This window comes from Numida meleagris, chromosome 1, assembly GCF_002078875.1.
Source record: "Numida meleagris isolate 19003 breed g44 Domestic line chromosome 1, NumMel1.0, whole genome shotgun sequence".
Classification (NCBI taxonomy): Eukaryota; Metazoa; Chordata; class Aves; order Galliformes; family Numididae; genus Numida; species Numida meleagris.
This window is the reverse complement of record NC_034409.1, coordinates 190,995,270-191,016,317: the sequence shown is the minus strand read 5'-3', so window position 1 is coordinate 191,016,317 and position 21,048 is coordinate 190,995,270. Positions and strand designations below refer to the sequence as shown.

The following is a 21,048-nucleotide window of genomic DNA, read 5'->3' as shown; positions in this document are numbered from 1 at the left end:
GGTTCCTCAGCCAAAGACCTCACTAACAAGATTGAAAAGTAGCAAGCAATGGCAAGCAAAACTGAAGGTGACAATGGGTCAGCATTCTACCACCTCGAGGTCTCTCAACCAGTAAATCAGAAGTAAATCCAGCAAAATAATGCTGTTATAGTGGTGTGAAGTGATGAAGAAGGCAGACTGTGACTCATCACTGCCCTACATATCATTTAAGCTTACACAGCTCTGCAAAATATACGCAAAACACATCAAAATCAGAACCATCTCCTTTTCATTCTTCTGTGCTGAGATAAAACAATAGACTACAGCAGTGAAAATTGTGTTTCTGGGTGCAAATCTATGATGCTCAAGAGCAAATGGTTTTTTTTTGTAAATGAATGCAAATGCATGTCAGGCATGCACAGTAGCAGCATTCTCTAGTTTTCTCCATAACTTTTAGAGTGTTCCAATGTCAGAAAATCCAAATAGCAAAATAACAAAAGGGCTAGAGCATCTGTCTGGTAGAGAGCAGGAACACCTGATTCCTGTCTTAGCAATCCTGGTGTTAGATTAGATGGTGTGTAGCAGCCCTCACCAAAAAACCTATCAGCAGCTTCAAAATGTATGTAAGTAGCATACTTCTTACTGTCCTGGAGAAATAGTTTAAACCTTGGACAGCTTATGCCAGTTCAAATGCAAACTTTGATTTGCTGAGATTTCACTGCCTAGAGTGAGGTCAAATACAGAGGTAAGAACCATTTTGGCAAACCTGGCTCTGAATTATATTGGATCTTACCACTGTCTGCAGTTTTCATAGAATCATAGAATGGCCTGGGTTGAAAAGGACCTCAGAGATCATCGAGTTTCAACCCCTCTGCTGTGGGCAGGGTTGTCAACCACCGGCTGCCAGAGGCACATCCAGCCTGGCCTTGAATGCCTCCAGGGATGGGGCATCCACAACCCCCCTGGGCAACCTGTTCCAGCACGTCACCACCCTCTGTGTGAAAAACTTCCTCCTAATATCTAACCTACATCTCCCCTGTCTCAGTTTAAAACCATTCCCCCTTGTCCTATCACTATCCACCCCCATGAACAGTCGTTCCCCCTCCTGTTTATACGCTCCCTTCAAGTATTGGAAGGCCACAGTGAGATCTCCCCGGAGTCTTACCAACTGAAATTGAAAATTCAGCTTGTGCACTTACAGTTTCTGCAGTAACATTTCTCAGCATTTAATAAAAAGATAAAAGTTTAAAGCATCATACCAGAGATGTTCCCATGTGTCACTTGGGCCTTCGTTTCTGTATTGAGAGGCTTATGGTAATGATTCATGATCCGTGGTTCAGGTATAACAGTAATTACAACCTAGTGTGCTCTTTATCACTTACATCCCAAATCATTCAGGTTCTCCTTAAGGGTTTTCTTGTTTGTGGAGCTACCCTGTAGCTGGTTAAAAACCCAGAGGAATCTTTGTGCCATTCCAATGTTAAATCATCACTTACTGCTTCATTGAAGTCCTGGAATCCAGCAAAACCTCTGGTGATGAATACTTTTACATTCCAGATCTCCTTTAGCCAGGAAATTGCACAGTGACAGCTAAGAGCACTCAGTGCTTTGGTGAGCAGTCAGCAAGTCAGGATGAATATTAGGAAAGCCATAAGTGGCTATTGGATTCTGGAAGCCTTACGTAGCTCTGGAAGTCATAAAATACAGATGGGTAAAGGCTTAACAATGAGCTCAGTCTTTGATTCATTAGCTAACAGCTGAATCTAAGTACATAAATCCCAGTTTTGAGGCATGCTGCTAATTCAAGCTTAAAGAGATGGGCAGATTTGCCCTGCACTGTGGAGCTGTACTGGTTCCTGGTTTTGACTTGGACTTTGTTTTCTCAGTGATCTGAAAAGTTTCACTTCTTGAAAAATTATCTCCAGCCATTGGTAATCTTATTGTAGAAAACATACTTAAATGCCTAAGCTTTTTTCCCCCAACCCCTCATAAGTTTTGTCCATGTTGAGTCAGTCACTGGAGCTACGCTAATTCACAGCAGGATCTGACCATTTACATTGTAAACCTACACTGAGAAAAATAAGTGCTGTAATAGGAAAACCTGCTGTCAGATATTACAAACAGCATCAGCCCGTTCCAAAAGTAAACATGACACTAGATTCAGAACGCCCTTTCTTTCAATCTCCCAACTACAGTTTTATCCACACTTACCAATATCAGAACTTCTCTCTGTCTGCAGTCAAGAAAAGCCTATCTCTGCCTCTATTCTTCCTCAGCCACTTCTTGAAAACATCTAGTCCTACTTGGTCCTCCCCTCCATCCTCCCAGCCTGTATCTCCTTCATCATTCACCTCATTTTCAAAAGTCTTTTTCTTCCCCCCCAGCCAACCCGTGGTGAGCATATGCATGTAGTCTAGACACTCCCTGAGCAATCAGCGCTCCATCTTGAGAGGAAATCACGAGAGCAACTCTGATTTGTAAAATATATGCATCTGGGCAGAGCTGCAAATGAGGAATGAGGCACTCGGGGAGAGCTAGAGGGGCTCCACTGCAAGGTAGGGAGAAGTAGGGTGGGGGGAAGAGGGGAAGCTCGTAAATACTGCTCATTCACTTGGGTCTTTGGAGCATGAAGGAACTTGCTGACAGCACAGGAAGCATGGAAAGTAGAATGGTGAAAGCAGACAAACATCCTAAGCACATGACACCGTGCCTCTAGACTGGGAAGATACCTGCAGAAATCACAGGGTGTGATACGGTTGCTGTCTCTTGCCCAGCTGCCCTGCCCACAGCACGGCCTGGCTCTCTCAGATCTGTTTGGGGAACTTTCCTGGCCTCAGGGACGAGCAGGTGAGACTCAAAAAAAGGTAAATTCACCGCTGCGTAAAACACTGCTTCCAACAGAGTGGTTTTCTTTCTAGGATTCAGCACACAGAGCTGGAGTGGTTTTACAACACACACTCAGAAGCACTTTTCTCTCCTGTCATTTTCTATCCATCTTATTCTGTCTATTTTACTACAGTCCAGTGGTGCAAGAAATCCTTGTTTGTGAACATCTGGAAAAAAACACTGTAGATTTACAGGTAACTTGAAATCAGCAATTCTTGCTGAACCAGGAAGAAATCCACAATAACAATGCTGAAAGTGAAATTAATCGGAATGAATCAAATATATTATTTTTTAAAATCTCACTTACATTTAGGGAGAAATAAAAAAAGAAAGCTGCAACATCAAGGCAACAAGGGAACCGACTCTGAATGAGAGCACTAAAACAGACTGCAATAAATTTGCCTTTCATTAGGGACCGCCCAAGTGTAATGGGCTGTCTTAGAAAGAAAATAATAATAAAAATAATTCTAAAAAATCAATTAGTTTTTCCTCTCCATTGATTTTTTTTTTTAAAGTATATCTCTGGAGAGATTCCACTTCAGGGTTTAAAAAGAAAAGCCGTGCAATGCGTGCAGTGCTTTGAATAAGACATCAGACGGGGACCACCAATCCAGGGCTACTTCATTACTCAAAATCTAACAAAATCAGCTCATTTTTCTTGCTTTGGCTACGTTTGAGGAAACTCAAATAAACAGAGGACAGCCAGCCTGGAGGGGTTTATAACAATCTAATGGTGTAACAGTTAAATTCTTTTGCTGCTTTTGCTGAGCTTATTCACTCTGCGTGACTCCCAGGACCCAGTCCTGTTCTGATTGAAGCTAGAGAGACGTTTGCCGCACATTTCAGAGAGAACAAAACCAGCCCTTCAGTCACAGCACCTCTGCCAGACGCTGTTTCACACCCTGCCAAAATGTCAGAGCTTGCATCACTTCAGTAGCTTGAGCGATTTGAAGTGGACTGAACAAAGCCCTGGAGAACGAACTGCAGAGCGAAACCTTCTCCGGTTCCTTTCCTTATCTCTGATTCTGTCTCACTGGGTTACATGGATAGCAACCGAAAACTGGAGAGCGCTGACAGACACGGAGTCACTGGTTGATGCTTCACAAGGAAGCTGTGAAAATATGAGAGTAACATTCTCCATTCCTACCTATTTGCATAATGTCCAAGATGAATTAAGTGAATCATAGCACAAAGATTATAGAGCAGCTGCCCTTAAATGTTTAGGAAAAAATCCACAGAGCTCTGAAATATGTCGTGCCAGCTTTGAACAGCAGTGCTTTTAAGTGCATTTAAGGTACAAAGTAAAGGTCTTCAACAACGTAATTTGTATTGACGTGTAGCAAACTTAGCTCACCAAAAATGTTGAGCTGGAAGGCCCATTTTGCCAGCTAAAGGGCTGCTTCCATGATTAATCCAACAGAGGGAGCTGCAAAAGCTCAGGGGCAGTTTGGCTGGGTACAGTGATGCTGGTAATTCAATTATACTGGTTGGTCACACTAAAACCAAAGTTACTCTGGAGATACAGATCACTTTGAGCCTGCCAAGAGAGCTGGCCCTGCAGAATTCCTTTGGTATGATGTACATCTCAGCGCTCTCCAAACCACTGATGAGCTGCAGATTGCTCTGCAGGACCCAGGAAAACTTCATAAATTGATCGTATTGCATGATGTTGTAAATATAACGATGGAAGCAGGTATGTTGTCTTAAGTGAGGGAAGTGCAAATTGTATACGTTTTGTCTGTCTTCACCTACACTTTCCCATTCCTACCTGCAGGACTTGCAAAATAACATCAGAGCAGCATGTGAGCCTTTTTACTGGGCACCATAGCTCAGGATAAAACTGAGATTTCAGTCTAACTTCACTGTGAAACACTCCCTGAAATCAGAGAAGCATCACACTGCAGTAGTTGGGTAAGGATAACTTCATCTAGGATCTCTATTTCAGACAAAATGCACCATTGTAACTGCACTAATTTCTGTAATGAGGTTTCTTGTCCTGAGTCTCACCATCTTGTCCGGGTTTGTCAATTAACAGTTTTAGGGCTTGCTATTTTGCTTTTCTTTTTGCCACATTTTCTGGGATATGTTGCAATTCTTATCAAAGTATTCAATTTTTACCAAGTAATTAAATTTATCAGCATAAATTAATCACCAAAGCACCCTTTGAGCAGTATTACAGATGGGGAAAATGAGATAAGAGCTCACTCAACCAGTAGCCTGAGGCCGGGCAGCAAAAAACAACTGCAATTATGCCTCTTGAATTCAGGAGTTCCTGTCTCCCAGCTCTGTTCTCAGACTGGATCATTCCTTTAGACTGCATTTGCAATAGGAAATACAAATCTAGTGCAACAGATGTGGCTCAATACAGATACACAGAGCTCAGATCTTCAGCAGGCAGGTGAACTACAGGGAAGACCAAACCAGACACACTGCATATTGCTGTTTGCATCAGACTGGCAGCCTCTGACCAAAGGCTTTGTGTTAAGAGACAGCAATCCTGCATGAAGACATGGCGCCAAATCTTACTCTGTTGGTGGTGGCCTTGTCCCACCCAGGCAGTGCGATGGAAGTGGCTGCATAGAGAAAAAAGGCCTGGAGATGTAAGGCAAATAATTTTCAAAGGGCTTTTGCAGAGAGTGAGCTAACTGCTGATGTATGTAGATCGTGTTTGAAAGTGTCTGAAAGCTCCTTGCTCACGTGGAATTGGAGTTGGAAGCATTTAGGTTATGCAGCGGACAGTGTCCTGTTGTGCAATCTCCGTACGGAGGATTTTTTGTTTTTAGCACATATGCCTCGATTTCTAGGAAGAGCACATCTAAGAAAATCATATTCCAGAGGACCATGCTAAAGCAAGTGTTTTTCCCCTTTAATTTTTAAGTGGTTACAAAACAATGAAGCCCTCAGTTCTTTCCACTTCACAGGGAAGAACATACAAAGAGCTACTTAATCTCTTTCAGTTCAGCTCTTTCATTCTCGTGGGTATCCAGTTGCAAGGTATCTGCATCAGTCTCCAAACTCTCCGCCGATCCCCAAAGCAAAGTGTGTCCAACTGCAAGCTCTTGTTCTAACACGCTGTTTCAGACTGACCAGGTTTCAGCATGCAAGTCCTGTTCTGCATGAATCTGTTTGACACTGGCAGAGGAGCGGGATCACAAAATCCAGCAGTTCTCCTTCTGCACTGAAACGCCGAGTACGCACTTTCACAACACCGGGCTAATCTTACCCCTGATGTCAAGGATCTAGAAGGAAGCAAGCGACAGAACTAAAGCAGGCACGTCACCAAGGAGGATCTGAATGCTTCCTGATTGGTCTTCCAAATGATTATTTCATGTGCTTCTAACAGAAACTGGCTTGCAATTCAAGTATTATGCAGTTTTCTTAATCGTCGCAAACTGCAATTAAGGAATCAGATGGCAAGATATAAATCATATCACAGGATCAGCTAGGAAAGAATACTGAAGGCAGACAATGCTGGGGATTCCATTTTTGTTCCCCGATTATTGCTAGGCAGTCTCAAATGCAAATAGATAAAAAAGAAAATAAATGTATTTATAGCTAAGCTAATAAATTAACAGCTGTACACTAAATTAATTTGTGAAATTTGCAAGATGGAAACGCCGCATTTAGCTCAGTCACTTAGCAACAGCTGCTTCAGTTTAAGATGCGATCACTCTGCAGCTGTTAGCTGTCACCTAGGGCTGGAGCTCCCATCCCTCTAGCAAAGTCAGCAGGAGGGGATGTGTCTCTGCATTTTGGCTGCTCCTCTTCAAAATCCAGTGTCTTGACTCAAACACATTTTTACCGACCATCTGCGAGCTGGGCTTTGCAGTCAGGCAGGAGCCCAGCGCACACTCGCTCTGACAGCTCTCACCCCACATCAGAGAGGCAGCACAAACAGTGATGTCTTACATGATTGCCCAGCAACGCTCACCGCAGTGTATATCCACTGCCACCTTAAGTTCAGACAAAATGAGAATTGTGAATAAACCTTACAGCGTCCAAGAAAATTAGGGGAAGGAAATATCTACTGAATTTTTGCCACAGTGTAATAAAAAATGTAGGGACAATTAGGCCAAAATGAAGCCTGAGACATCATAGCCTAAGGGCTAGGGCACACCCCAGGGAAAGGGAGCTGTGTAGTTTTGGGCTAAGCAATCTGACTACTTACATGCAACGCTGCTCCACACCCTGGGTTATTTTCTTGTTTCCTGATGCATAACTATGCATAACTGTGTTTGTGGGGTGTGTGTTCAAATCAGAGCTATCCTTTGTAGGGCAGGTGTGCTTGGGGCAAGAGCCCTCAGTGGATGCAGACAAAGGAACACCTGCTCAATACAGGAGCAGAGCTGCTTGCGCTTGCTAAGACAGCATCCAGCCCAACGCGTGGAAGGAAAGCCCAGAGTGCACACATGTGTGTACAGACCAAGATCAAGGCTTTCATCTGAAGGTTTTGTCAACACTCAGAATGGCAAGGTCATAGCTCGTAGGTACCACTGAAACACTAATTATAGGGGCCTGATTATCTTCTACCCACTGCCCTGCATAGTCATTTATGACACAGAGCAGGATATCGAGAGTTCATCACCTCTTTTTTTAACCCCTGTTTTGTTCTGCACCATATGAATATATGCATGTTAAAGGAATTAAAAATAAAATCACCTGCAGAGTACATGCTACTATATTCAAACCACTAGTAAGAACACTTAAGCATTCATTAGCCTAAAAAAGAAGTGTGTGTGGTTCCTCCCTACTACAGGACTTCCTTCAGCAGACAGTTCTCATACATAATAAGTTGATGCAGAACAGAATATCTGTGGGGGAAAGTGAAAAAAAAAAGTAAACAGGATGCTCAGATCAGAGGTTGCCAGTGGCTATACATTTTCCTTTTTTTCTTCCCCAAACCCTGTAAGATAATATGATGACTAATAAGATCACAAGCACAGGCTGTAAGGCCCACTTAGTAAGGCAAAATAAATTTAAAAGCATAAACCTAAGTGGCTTGAAAATAAATCAGGTCAGGAAGCAACCCCAACCCTCAGAAACTGCATAGGAAGTTTTCCATTTCAAGCTGTTCCCCCTTCTTTTAGCCTTCCAGGTTTTTTTTTTTTTTAATTAACTGGAACTTTACAGGTGTTCAGGGTGAGCAGAAATGCAGCTGAAATTACTTCTTTGCAAGGGGTGAGGGATGCTGCTAGCAGATTCCTACTCTGTGTAGGAATCTTTGCTCTTTGCTGGTCAATCACTGTCAAAAGAAAGACTGGTTTTTTTTCTGGCAAGCTTCACTGGACTGCTGGCAAAATTCACTTCTCTTATTGGAACAGGCTGCTCAGGGAGGTGGTGGAGTCACCATTCCTGGAGGTGCTCAAGAAACAGGTAAATGTGGCCCTTAGGGACATGGTTAGTGGGCATAGTGGGGATGGGTCAACAGGAATAGATTATCTTAGCGGTCTTTTCCAACCTGAATGATTCTATGATTCTTTCCATACTGAACCTTTCCATTTTGACAGTCCCAGCCTACCTGTCTGACACTTAGCTCACTCTGAAGATTGGAGGGGAACCCACCCAGTCCAAACAAGGAACCTGGATTTTCTGTCCACTTCCCAGAGCATTTTTCAAGTGTATCTATATAATGGTATATAAATCCGGTAGATAAATCCAAGCCTGACAGAAAAATTTCTCTCTTCAATCCACCCCACAAAGTATTTCCCAAACAAGCTAATGAAGTCTTGGTCTACTTGTAATAGAAAACAGACCTTCTGTAGGCATTATATGGACAGTGCAATTTGCATTTGCTCAAGACCACGTTCAGCAGACACTGTGCAAGCGCTCATTTACTTCATTCAATCACAGTCAATTCAGCACATCCAAACAACACAGAGTCCAAAGCCATGCAGAACATACACGTGCACGGTGACTACATCCCTGCACCTGTAAGTCAGCAGCCCGGATGGAGCTTGGCAAACCCAGGATATGGTTCAGCCCCTTTGCTATTTACCTACGTTTTTTCCCATGTGTCTTTCCTTTTCAACCCGTTAGTTTCACCTTGGTAACGTGTGGCACACAACAAGCAGTTTAACAGGCTCAGGGACACAATCATGAAAAATTCCAAGTAAGCAGGGAAATCAGAACTTGCTTGTTTCTGCCACCATCCCTGCTGTAATCCTCACTTACAGCTGACTCAGTTTTCTTTCTGGCAGCGTACCAACTTCTTCACTGAAGTCCTGAAAGACTCCATTCTTCTTGTAAAAAATCAGTTACTTTGTAAAATAAGTATACACCCTTGCGCTGATATAATCTATCTTGGTTTCCTCCTTTTACTTTTTCCCTGACCACCACCTGACTCTAAATTCCCCAGATTTGCTGTAAAGCTTTCCACTCCCATCAAGGTCAGATTAGTGGGTCTGAGAGGCTTACTCGCTGAACCCCAGCTTGCTCAGCAGAGCATCAAAGAACAAGCACATCTGAGACCTCCACTACAGAGATTCAGGTTTTCTGCAAAGTAATTTTCCATTTTGCTTGCAATGTAGTCCCAAAGAAAGCATTATGTGACAGTGAAATCACAATGCTGAAGTGTTAATTGCACTTTGGTTGCAAGATAAAATTCTTGCTAGCTATGCCCACTATTTTTGTTTGCTGTGGTGTCACCTACAGCAGGGGGAAGGCATTTCAAACATCGACACTAGCATTTCTCTCTCGTATAACAAAGTAATCATTTAAAGTGTGATCACTGGTACTTAACCACAGATCAAAAGAAAGCTGCTGATGAAACCGAAGTTTGTCAGAGCGCGTGAGATGACTTGTCTTGTTATTTCAATTGGAATGGAAAGTTTTGATCCTGCAGTTCATCCGCATGCCTGCACACTGGGCCAAATTCCCCTGTCAGTAACAAGTTCACATACACATCCAACCAGTCATCCCAGGTGTCACTCTACAGCCTTCCATGGAAGCACACAAACCTATCATTACTTTTCTTTTAACTCAATCTCTCGTTCAGGCTTTTAGGATACAGTAGTAGGCTAAGTGGACATCACAGCCTCTCTACATGAACCACACCGAATAACTTTGGAGAAAGCAGAGCCAGAGGTACCAAGAAATGCACTGACTTTGAAGAGCTGCACCCAGAGACCCGAGGACAGCTACAGCAGCTGATGGCAGGCATCCGCAGGGAGCGAGCTAATCAGACAGGCTCCCTGACCTGAGAAAGCACAGCTCAATCAGATGGGACTGCAGCACGAAGAACAAGATGGCCAGAGACTGTCCTTGACAGCCTGCCTGCCTGAGCAGATGAGTGCTGGTCACTCAAGCATTTTCAAAGGAGATGATTCTAGCTGTTTTCTGTTACAAAACCAAGCAGCTTATCTAATACTGTAAGAAATGCATAGAAGCCAGAAATGTTCATGGTCACTACTGCATGCCCAAATCACTTTGAGCTCTGTGGGAAGAAGAAAGAATGGACGTCTCCAAAACCACAGGCATTCCTAAGGAAACAAAATGACAATCTCCATTGTCCATTAGCAACACGCAGCCTGTAACATCCAGCTGGGGAGATCTGACACACACCGATGGGCCTTAAGGATTTGAAAAGGTTTTCTATTACAAATTACTACTGACCATCTTTATCACTACAAAATTTAGAGACCTAAGGCCATAACACAGCATAGTACAAAGATAACACATCTCCTGTTGTGAAAAGCACAGACATGGACAAGTCAGGGGCTACCCACTGCTATCAGTGTTCTGAAAACAATGATCACACATCCCAGCCTTTTTCACTGCTCAGATTTAGCCAAAGACAGTAGTAACTTTGACAGATATTCAGTGTTGTGACTACACAGCCTTACAGTCCTTGCCTAGAGGTTCTAGATTCTACCACTGTATGCACCATATATGACATTAATTAAATGCACAGGAAAAACATTAATGAAATTTGCAAATCTAAGTATTCAAAAGCTGGGAAATGCCAAAGTGAATGTCAGCTGCACCACTTTAATTAATGATCTCTTTCCATACATACCTTATAATGGATTTTAATTATGTGATTTGGTGCTGGTTTTCTACAGATCTCTGCTTCATTTAGTTTACAAAACAACATCACTCACTTAAGGGGATAGGTGTCATTTGTCTTCATGCACTAAGTTTAGGAAATCTGAACCTTCAGCAAGGTGAATCTTCTTTTGAAATAGAAATCTTGCCATAGTGAATGTATAAAATATTAATTTAGGTACCTCAGATGGGGCAGTAATCCACCCTTTCTAGAAAGAGCAGCTCAAATTCTTTTTCCTCCTTTTTTTCATGCATATTCCAATGCCTTATTCATCGTAAGCTGGCCAAACCTGAAGACAGAAAACATGAATTTATTCTACAGTTTTCTATTCTTTTCATCACAACAGAACTTCAGCATTTCTTAATTTATTGTAACAACCTGGAAGCAGAAGTAAAATCTCCAGTCCTAGAGGGAACTGCTCTTACTCGGTCTTGGTTTCTCACTTCCCATACATGCTGTCATCTTTTTTTTTTTGTTTGTCCAATACATTTATCTCTCCACGCACACCAGACTGTTTAGGTAAATGTCTCTACTCCCCCACAGCCATTCCAACACCTTCATAAGGCCAGTCCCAGTTTCCTGCTCATGTCCCCTTCCACCCACTACCTTCTCATCCAGTCTCCATCACTTCCCCACCCACTGTTTTGTTTTACTGTTGAAGTTCAGTACACCTCCCCAGAAGAGAAGAAGTGAGATTCTTTTTCAAAGTCGTACGACTTGGCCAAATTTGGGTCAACTTTCGCAGGCACAAGAGGTACATTCCTGACACATCATCTAACCTCTTGCCAAGCTGAAAAAGCATAAAAGCATCCAAGCTTCTCAGATAAGTTGCTGCCAGTATTTTAAGACTAAAAACAACCTATTCTCTTTTCATACTGGGAGACAAATGAACAGCTCTGAAATTTAAGGAGAAAGTGGGGAGGAAAAGTCATCTAAGACAGGCATTTGGCAGAAAAACTTTACTGTTAACTAAAACTAAATAAGTAGCCTCACACAGAGGCCACATTACAGCTGGCTAAGGGAAAATAACTATCTGGATTGAAAACGATGTTTTTTCAAAGGCTGTATGAGCTGTGATCACCTTGATATGACTTCTGACACATTTCTGAAGAAATTTGAAGTTATGGTCCACCGACTGATGAAGTAAGCCCAATAGAATGCTCTTAGCTTGTAAACACAAAGACAGGGAACTACCTTTTCACGGGTACTTGCTGAAGAACTTGCCCAGCGGGCTCCACGCATCTATTCAATAAGTTTTGAATACAGTGCATCCTTTAGCATCCAAGAGGTACACTTATTTTTTTCCACATGACCAGCAGCAGTCATTTTCCGTGTAGTATTACCAAGGTTCATTTTAAGTCTGTGTCTTGGAATTTAAAGTCTTTATTATCCTTGTTACTGGTTTGAGACTTTGGAATTGGGCCAGAGCTGAAACTTTGGCAAACACTGACACAGAATCCAGCAGCACCAAGAATTTTGAAGTTTTAGCTGACCAAAAAAAAAAAAGAAAGAAAGAAAGAAAAGAAAAACCTCAGATTCTGTCTCATTAACATATACTGAACTTATGAAAAAAAACCTACAACCTTCTGCCTTTGCTGAACTTTAATTGCAGTTTTGCTCAGCACGCAAGCTAGTTTTCCCATATCCTTAGCCAGTCTCATTGTACCTTTGGGGAGCTGGGCTGGAGATTCTGCCTAGAGCAAACAAGCAGACATTGCATTTCAGAAATCATCTGCTTGAAATCATCCATACCAGCCTCATTAAGTCTCAGTCTTTCCATTTATATTTATTGCTTACTGAAATCATTCAGGGTTGCACTGGCACAACCTAGAGAACTGAACCAACTGGTAATTTCACTTCAGCATTGTTCTCAGATTTCTTGGAGGTTGCAGGGAAAAGTATTACTCACAGTAAATGAGCCTGCAAATGTTTTAACTATGATTCTGGGAACATAACCGATAATACGGTGGGAAAGGAAGCCTTGATTCATGCATCCATGTTCTCTGCTACTAGAAGCAAGGGAACCCAAGCTTCAGATAAATGTATTTGGTTTTTGCTGGGCGATCTACTTGCATGCCATACTTCTGCTGGGCATTAGCTTCCTCCGTGTTCTTTGAAACAGCAACTAGAGGTATTACAACACTTCATTTGTCTTCATATGGGACATATTTTACTGCTGGTCTCCAGTACACAAGCTGTTGGCAACCATATCCAAATGGTTTACGTCTATCCTTTCTGCAAAATTCCTCTACCAACACTTTTTCTTAGTCCACTACATGACTTTGCAATTCATAATACCAAACATCACTTGATTTCTATTACTCTGGTCTTCAAGGCTATGTGGTACTTCCTATGCAGTGTTCCAGTCTCCCTGTGTTTTGATATTTTGATGTTGTTTGATGTTTTGGTGTTTTGAATTTTATCTCATCAGTAAACTTAGTTAGCAACTTCAGTCTTATTTAGAGCAGCTAGCCCTGAAAACATGATTCATTTATTATTATGTTTTGCCTGTATTGTATTATTGTTCTCTGGCTTTGTTGCAAATGCTTGACAAGCCTGTAACCACATAATCATTAACAATACACATTTACCTAAGTAGCACAGTTGACTACTGTCAATTTTCCTATCAAAGATTTTCCAACCAACTTTAAAACGGTCACTGCTCAAAGTTAATTTGCCACTATGCAGACTGGAAAATTGTGATGGCCTTTAGTCCAAATCCTCAATGACATTCCAATTAAAATGAAGTGACCTTGTTTAAGTTCAAAAATATTGCCCACTGAGAGGAAAGGCATCTGTTGTTTATCAGAACCATTTTCCTGAGATTTCTGAAAACTCCATTCAGTGCCGTACTGAACAGTTTTTTGAAATCCTGAGGGCTAGAAATCAGAGAAGGTAGGAGAAATGTGTGTTTAGAACAGAAGCTTCAATTCTGGGAAACTAGTGGCATTACAGAAAATTAGCAATTGTCTGTCATTATGCTCTGGCTGAATCTGACCCCAGGCCTACCTTCAATTAAAGGTGACATAGGAGTTCAGGCTTCAGAGACTTTAACATGGCAACTCTCAACAGGCTGCAACTCGTAAAGAATAGAAACAGAATAATTGAGAAGTGGCAGGCTCGGCACAGAAAGCTGTTTCAAAGATCCTGTGTCTCTGTGTCATCCTTCAAGTAACCTCTTATTATCTGTATTGAAAGTTGATGCCTAGATTCTTAGTGAGGAAAGAAAAGTCTCTTGGTAGTCAGTGCCCTCAGCTTACCCTCATGAATACTTTCAAAGTTCCACTTGACTCAGCTGGAACTTGGGTCCAGAACAAACTCAATTTTAAGGCCAAGAATAGCCACGCAGCAGCACTGAAGGTAAAAAACCAACAAACAAAATCGTATCCAGTCTCCTGAGCACTGATTGCACTCTCCATTCTTGAGATGGGTTACACTTTCTGCTATCACAGTTCTCAGGTTGAAGTGGCTGGAAGGAATATCTGGGGTTGCACAAACTCAGGAGTCGACAGGTCTAGCTGCTACTCACTTCCTCCACATTATCCACAGCTTTCCTGTCATCTTGGGCAAGGCATTTATCTGTCTGTTCATTGAAGAACTAGTAAAGCAAGTAATTTTCTACTGCGTCGTGTAACAGGGCCTTGAAACATACTTCTACTGTTTGTGCAAGGTTCCAAGATTGCTGTTATTAATAACTATTTGCATTCTACCAGGATTAGTGATCTCATATAAGATCTAACTGTATAAGATAATCATATTGCAATGATGGTCCATACATCCAAACATTTACGCTGTAAATAGGCAGAAGGATACAGACATTCAGAGATCAAATTAAGACAACAATACAAAAAAAATAATGCAAAAAGGACTAGATTACACCTCTGTAGACTACTTTTGTCGCCAGTGCTCTTATACCAGCTTAACTCACCTTTCACACTATGTTCTACTTCTGCATAGAAGCTTTCCATTTAGCACATCTTCTCACACTGGAAAAAAAAAAATAGATATTAAAGCATTAAACATAAGCAAACAAAAGATGTGGTAATCCCCCACAGATAAAGTACTGAATCTGACTGAAATTAAAGAAACGCAGTTGTGTTAATAAAGATTTAATCTTATTAAGCTTTCAAAGCAATTATGTGAATGGAATAATAAACAGGCATGATTATGTCTCGGCGCTAAGAGCAGCATCTGCATTCACATAATCTTCTGCCACGGGGAGCCACTCACTCAAATCGATCCTCCTGCCTAATGCTGAACTTTTCTTTCGCTTCAGCATCATGGCTTCAGAAAGAACAAATGTGCCTGATCAGCAGGGACACCAGAAAAGATGAGCTTACAAAACGCTCTCTCTGAAGGAAACCACAGAGGATATCGGCATGGTAAAGCTCGAACAGAATATAATATGTAAACACTAAGCAGGCATAACATCAGTCAGGTCCCTTCTTCCAGATCTTTCCTTTGGCATCAGAAGACAACATCAGAGCCAACTAAAAGTTGTGATCATTCCCTTGACATGTATTTCTTCACTCACCTTTGGTCAAATTTGCTGTTGTCATTGTCTGATTCAAATCCTGAGATGTGTTGCTTCCTCTTTTTCTCTTGAAGTCTTTCTTCATCTGTTCATAAAGAAAGCAGAGTTCCCATTTGCTTTTTGATCTACTGCTATTGTTCTTTGGAGGCTATAAGCAACACACAAGTCATTACCACTAACAACTGAGAGAAGGAGAACAAACAAGCTTGCTTCTTTCCCACAACGATTTTGCTGGCATACTTGCTTGCTATCATACTTTTTCAGATAAATTTTCATACCTGTCAAGTGACCGCGATGTCTGATAGCAGGTTCAGAGCACTTGGCAGGTACAGGCATACGTCAGTGAGACAACTTATACTAACATAAACAGTTCACCTATAATTAAACCTTAATTGAAGAACTGCTTTGGCTGAACCAAAACACTGCTTTGGTACCAAGAGCAAAAGGGAACACTAATGCAAGCCCTGCTGCTCACAACCCTGGCCCATGAAGAAAAAACCCAAACATGGGTATGAATCAGTCTGAAAAGTTCTCACAGGATGTAAGTGTTCTGCTAAAAGACAGCTGGCCTCCAACTTCTAATTAAGCCCAGAAGAAATAAATAAATAAATAAATAAATAAATGTATATTTAAATATATTTATACAGAAATACTAATTTAAGCCTCTCTAAATACCGATGGCAATTTATTTGTTGGTTTTGTTCCTGTGCACTTTACAGAGTCAGAGAAAGGTAATCATCACTCCTAGCAACTGGAAGTCAATATTGTTTCTGTCCCAGTTTGCAGAATACCACATTTTACGTATTTTTCCCAGAAACACCCACAGATAAAAATATAACACAGCGATGACTATTTCTGTTGATCTGTGGCATTGTGCATGATAAACAGCAGCAGAGAATTCAGTTCAAATGTTGTTTTGGAGATTTTTTTTTTTCCAAACACACTCAAAATTTAATCATTTTACCTCCAGGCCTTCTACCAGTTTTTCAGCATTTGCAATTCTTAGAAGTATGTTTCTATGTTATCTTACGTAATTAAGTATGATTGAGTATGAGCAACGAAAAAAACCGCACACTGATGTCCTTTGGGACATCTTTACATTTCTATCAGGTAGAACTTTTTTTTTTAATGTTAAAGTATGAGTTCCAACAAACGCTGCCCTTGCAGGACTGGCAAACTACTTCAGATGAAGGAGTGCACGCTGTCCAATTGCCAGCAAATTTGGGGGTATGATTTTGTTGGGTTTGTCACTGTACTGCCATGGATGGGGCTAACACTAATTCTTAAGGAAGGAAAGCTAAGGGTGTTTTGTATCACAGATCCCAGAGATCACTCACACATAGCTGTCGCATTTCTCAAATGTTAGACAGGTGAGACTTCCAATAGGAGAGTTCGCAGTGAAACCTCCACTTTAAACAGAACTCAGCTTTAAATGGAATTTTCACAGTTGTATGGAAATGAAAATCCACAGGACAGAATCCATTCCTTTGTAAGAACAGCAGTTGTGTGGACATGCCATATAGCTGCAAGACAAAAGATGAAGTTGTCTGACATAGAACAAAACATACACACAAAATAACAACACTGCAGTTAAAGCAAAAAGATCTCTGCATCCTTTATACCCAAACTGACATAATTAATCTTACTTTAGGAGGAAAAGATAGCGTTTGTCTTGGAAAATAATACTGTGCTACTGATTTCAGATCTACATGCTAATGTTCTATCACAAATATTTATAATTAGACATCCTCGCTCTGCATACACTTCAGCAAAGAAAATTACTCAGCTGCTGTTGTGAACTGCATATTTCAGCACATCTATGAAAAGGCAGATTGCTTCCCACCCTCCCCCCTCTCCTACTTCTCACAATTTCAGGAGAAATTATCTAAAACATCACAAACTGTAGGTGAGTGGGACACATACAATAGTTTTCAGTTCCCATAGCAAAGGATTTGTTCCCTCCTACTTTAAATGAAGATTATCAGGCAAAATAACATATCACCTCTTGAGAAATGGTCAGCAGTAACTCCACGAAATGTAGATTCGTTTAACAGAAGTTTCCGTATAAGCATGAGCACTGATGTGACAGACATCCCAAATATAACTAACAAGGACATTTTCTGCATCATTTAAGAATGCAGCTTTCCACTACAACAGGATTTGGTCTCACTGCATTCCAGAAAAAAACCAACCTTCCAAGAGGTCCTGAAATCCTTACTAGCCCTTGTCAGTAGATATTTCACCCAAATATCCATACTTAAAAGTGGGACTCCAAAGAAAAAAAAAAGAAAGGAAGGAAGAAGGAAAGAAAAAAAACATAAATGGGCTTTAAAAAACCAGCCTTGCAAAATGTGTGTTTGGCTTTCTGTCTGCTTTAGTTACTAGCCTTTCGGCTTACCAGCTTGTCTTCAAACCCAGGGATGCTAGATCCTTCTGTTCTTAAATGAAACCTGAAAGATACAACCACTTTGAATTCAAGATCTTGGTCTTAGGGGAAAAGAATGCAAGGGTCTTTTGCCAACAGCGCCTGCCTTCAAGTCCTCGTTTAATTACAAATCATCCATTGTTGCTCCAGTTACATTCAGAGTGTTCTATTCAAATCTTAAGTCCATGTGCAGTGCTGCAGTAATACAGGTATATTTGTGCAGCAAAGTATCTATTTTTGCATAATGTTGAAACTATGCCTATTATTACAGAAGAGCCATTTTATTTGTATTAATTTGTATTTTTCTTGCTGCATCAGAGATGACGAAGACAAGATCCGGGCCAGGTTTGAAGTCTTCCTTTCTCATCTAATCATTCAAATACCATCACCTGTTTTGGACTTCCAAGGGCAAAGCACTTCTCTTCAAAGCTAACAGCGCAACCAGAAAACAAAAACCACTGGTAGTTCTCATTTACTGGGCAGGGTGGCCAGTCACGACTGAAGAGCAAATAAACTTTCTGACCCTTTGGTAGGAGGCAGTAACCTCTGGTAGCAGAGGGGAACAGATAGGGATAACAACACACCAGGTGCTGCTGCCTAAACACAACAGCGTTTGCAAATGTAGATTTTCAGGCCAGTGGCTGGGCCTCGTTGCTGACACTACACACACACACACATGAATTAAACGCAGAGTCCCTCCCAAAGACACACTGCACGGGACATCCAGTGTCCATTTTATTGAGGCCTCCCAAAAATGGGGAGAGCACGCAGCCTGCCTACTGGGGATGGCAAAAAGCAGCTGGAAAGGGGTGATGTCCTAAACCTATACAGCCATTTGCTAAGAAAAGCTGTGCTCGAGATTGCCAGGCCTGTGCTCAACAAGGTTTTTCTATCTGGGGCACTCTGACTGCTTCTAGCTTCTCTACCAGTTTCCAGAGAGATTTGAAATGCCAAAGGAAAATTACTGATTGGGGGGAAATCAGCTAAAGTACAACAGAGAACACAGGGCACACAAATTCCTCCCTGTATACTTAGCTGAACTTATGCATTCAACTCCTCTGCTGTTGTTTATTGGCATTAAAGTGCCCAGGAGACATTTCCTCCCAGCGTCTTCCAATATTTTCCTGCCTTCTAGTGTTTGATTTTGCCCTGAAAAACCCACCCAAGAATTTCTGCCACGTCCGTGCCCTGAATAACTCAGCCTCCCATAGGAAAAGGAAGCAGATCAGGGAGTTTTAGGAAGGAAGGGAGCTGACCATACAAAGAGCTAAGAACAGTTAACTGCATTATAGCTACAGAAAGAGCAGAAAACATGGGGACTCGGGCAGAGAAATAGGAATATGTACAAAGAAAACACAAGCAGTGATATGCATGGAAGAAAAAATGGAAGAATACGTGGACTAAGTCAAATGGAGAGAAAAGAAAACTGAGAGTATCGGAGAGAAAGGAAAATGCATACATAAGCATGTTTCACCTGTAGAGAGCAGGCAGGAGCACAAGGGAAATCTGGTACATGGAGGAAAGGAGAGAGAAGGCACAAGGAAGATCTGGAATGAGATACAGAGCCAGCAGTGCTGCAGGGAAGAAGAATCTGGTGAGCTCTACTCGTTCAGTTTAAAGAAATTAAGAGATAACTTTAAAAATGACCTTTAAAAGGTCATTGAAGATCAAGAAACTGAAGGGCTTCTCACCTATCAGCGGCAAGAACACAAAAGAAAATTGCGATAGGACACCAAAAGCAGTTGTTTGGAATGACACTACCATCTGGTGGCCAAAGAAAAGTCAGTGTTCCAGGAGGGTGGAGTCCAACAGATTGCTAAGGCTTGTGTGAAAGCAGGCTGTAGATATATAAGGATCTATAAGTACTGGGGGGCACAGCACCATGGATTACAGAAGTGAGAGGCTGTAGGAAAGTGACAACAGACAACAAAGCTCAATGCAGCAGTGATATCCATAGGAAACAGACGCTGGAATGAACACAGTAATTACGGATCTTGCAAGTAAAGCTATAGAAAACCAAGTGTCACTAATCCTGCACAGAACTTCTCACAGAAGTGTGTCTGAAGCATAAGGGAAGAGGCATTCCAAAGCTGCAGGGGGATGTTTTGATACAGGCTGTGAAAGTACATAATTTTCAGACGCTGATATTGCTTAATATTTGTAGCACAAACATTTTTTAAGCCTTGAGAATTAACAAGAATTCTTTCAATTATTACCTCTTAGAAGTGAGCCCTTTCTTCCTAAAGCTGCAGCTGCCACCTACAAAACTGTCACTTTATTATTCTGATCCTCGATTCTAACGTAGCGTTGCTTAATTTCTTCCATAATCTTGGCAATAACTGATTTTTTTCCCTCTACTACAGTTGTTGAGCACAGAAAGCCACTATTGAGAAAAGCAATTGCTTTTTCACAAAAGTGCTTCAGGACTTATCTAAGGCTTATTGCAGTTGTTATGTCTCCTGCCTTGCCTCACATTTCTTGCCATCTAATCTTGTACAAACAATAAAGGCCCAACATTAACAACTCTGCCATTTTTTCCTTTCCCTTCTTTACGTTATCACTGCTCAACTGTTGTGGAGAATTTTACTCCTACAGTTTAAAACATCCCCATTTCTTATAGCCAAATGATCACCTTGGAAAGGGATTCTTCTATCCAAAACTTTTCTATCCAAACCTCTTAAGATGAGATGTCTCAACGGTCCTACACTTCAGAAAACAAGAGTTTGTCATGTCACACCCTACATGAGAAATGATTCTGCGTTTTGCAACTTTGACCTTTATGGTGGACTGACCTTCAGTTAACAATAAGGGTTTGCTTTTGTTGCTTGGAAGCAATGTATCTGTGTGCTGCTTCCCTGCAAGAATTAGATTGTGCACATCTTGGTCAAAAGAGATTCCTGTGCAGTGTGGTGAGAGTCCGTCTTTGGTGCCACCTCGTGGTAAGAATACTGGATCATGAAAATACTCCACACCTGCTTCTCCTTGGAGGTCATAGAATAGTTTGAGTTGGAAGGAGCCCTCAAAGGTCATCTAGTCCAACTCCCCTGCGGTGAACAGCGACATCTACAGTTAGATCAGGGTGCTCAGAGCCCGGTCCTGCCTGCCTAAGAACGTTTCCAGGAATGGGGCATCCACCACCTCTCTGGGCAAACAGTTCCAGTGCCTCATCAACCTTATCAT

The 21,048-nt window shown here is 41.5% G+C and overlaps 1 long non-coding RNA gene across 2 annotated transcripts; it reads right to left on the bottom strand.

The window, feature by feature from the left end:
* Positions 5,731–15,688, bottom strand: LOC110391380. 2 transcript variants are annotated; one of them, XR_002434049.1, is made up of 5 exons: positions 15,444–15,688; positions 14,838–14,895; positions 12,104–12,397; positions 11,091–11,198; positions 5,731–6,104 (listed from the first exon to the last, which is right to left on the bottom strand). It is a non-coding gene; the product is annotated as an uncharacterized LOC110391380 (long non-coding RNA). The 2 variants fall into 2 exon arrangements; XR_002434050.1 differs by lacking the exon at positions 5,731–6,104 and adding an exon at positions 6,117–7,676.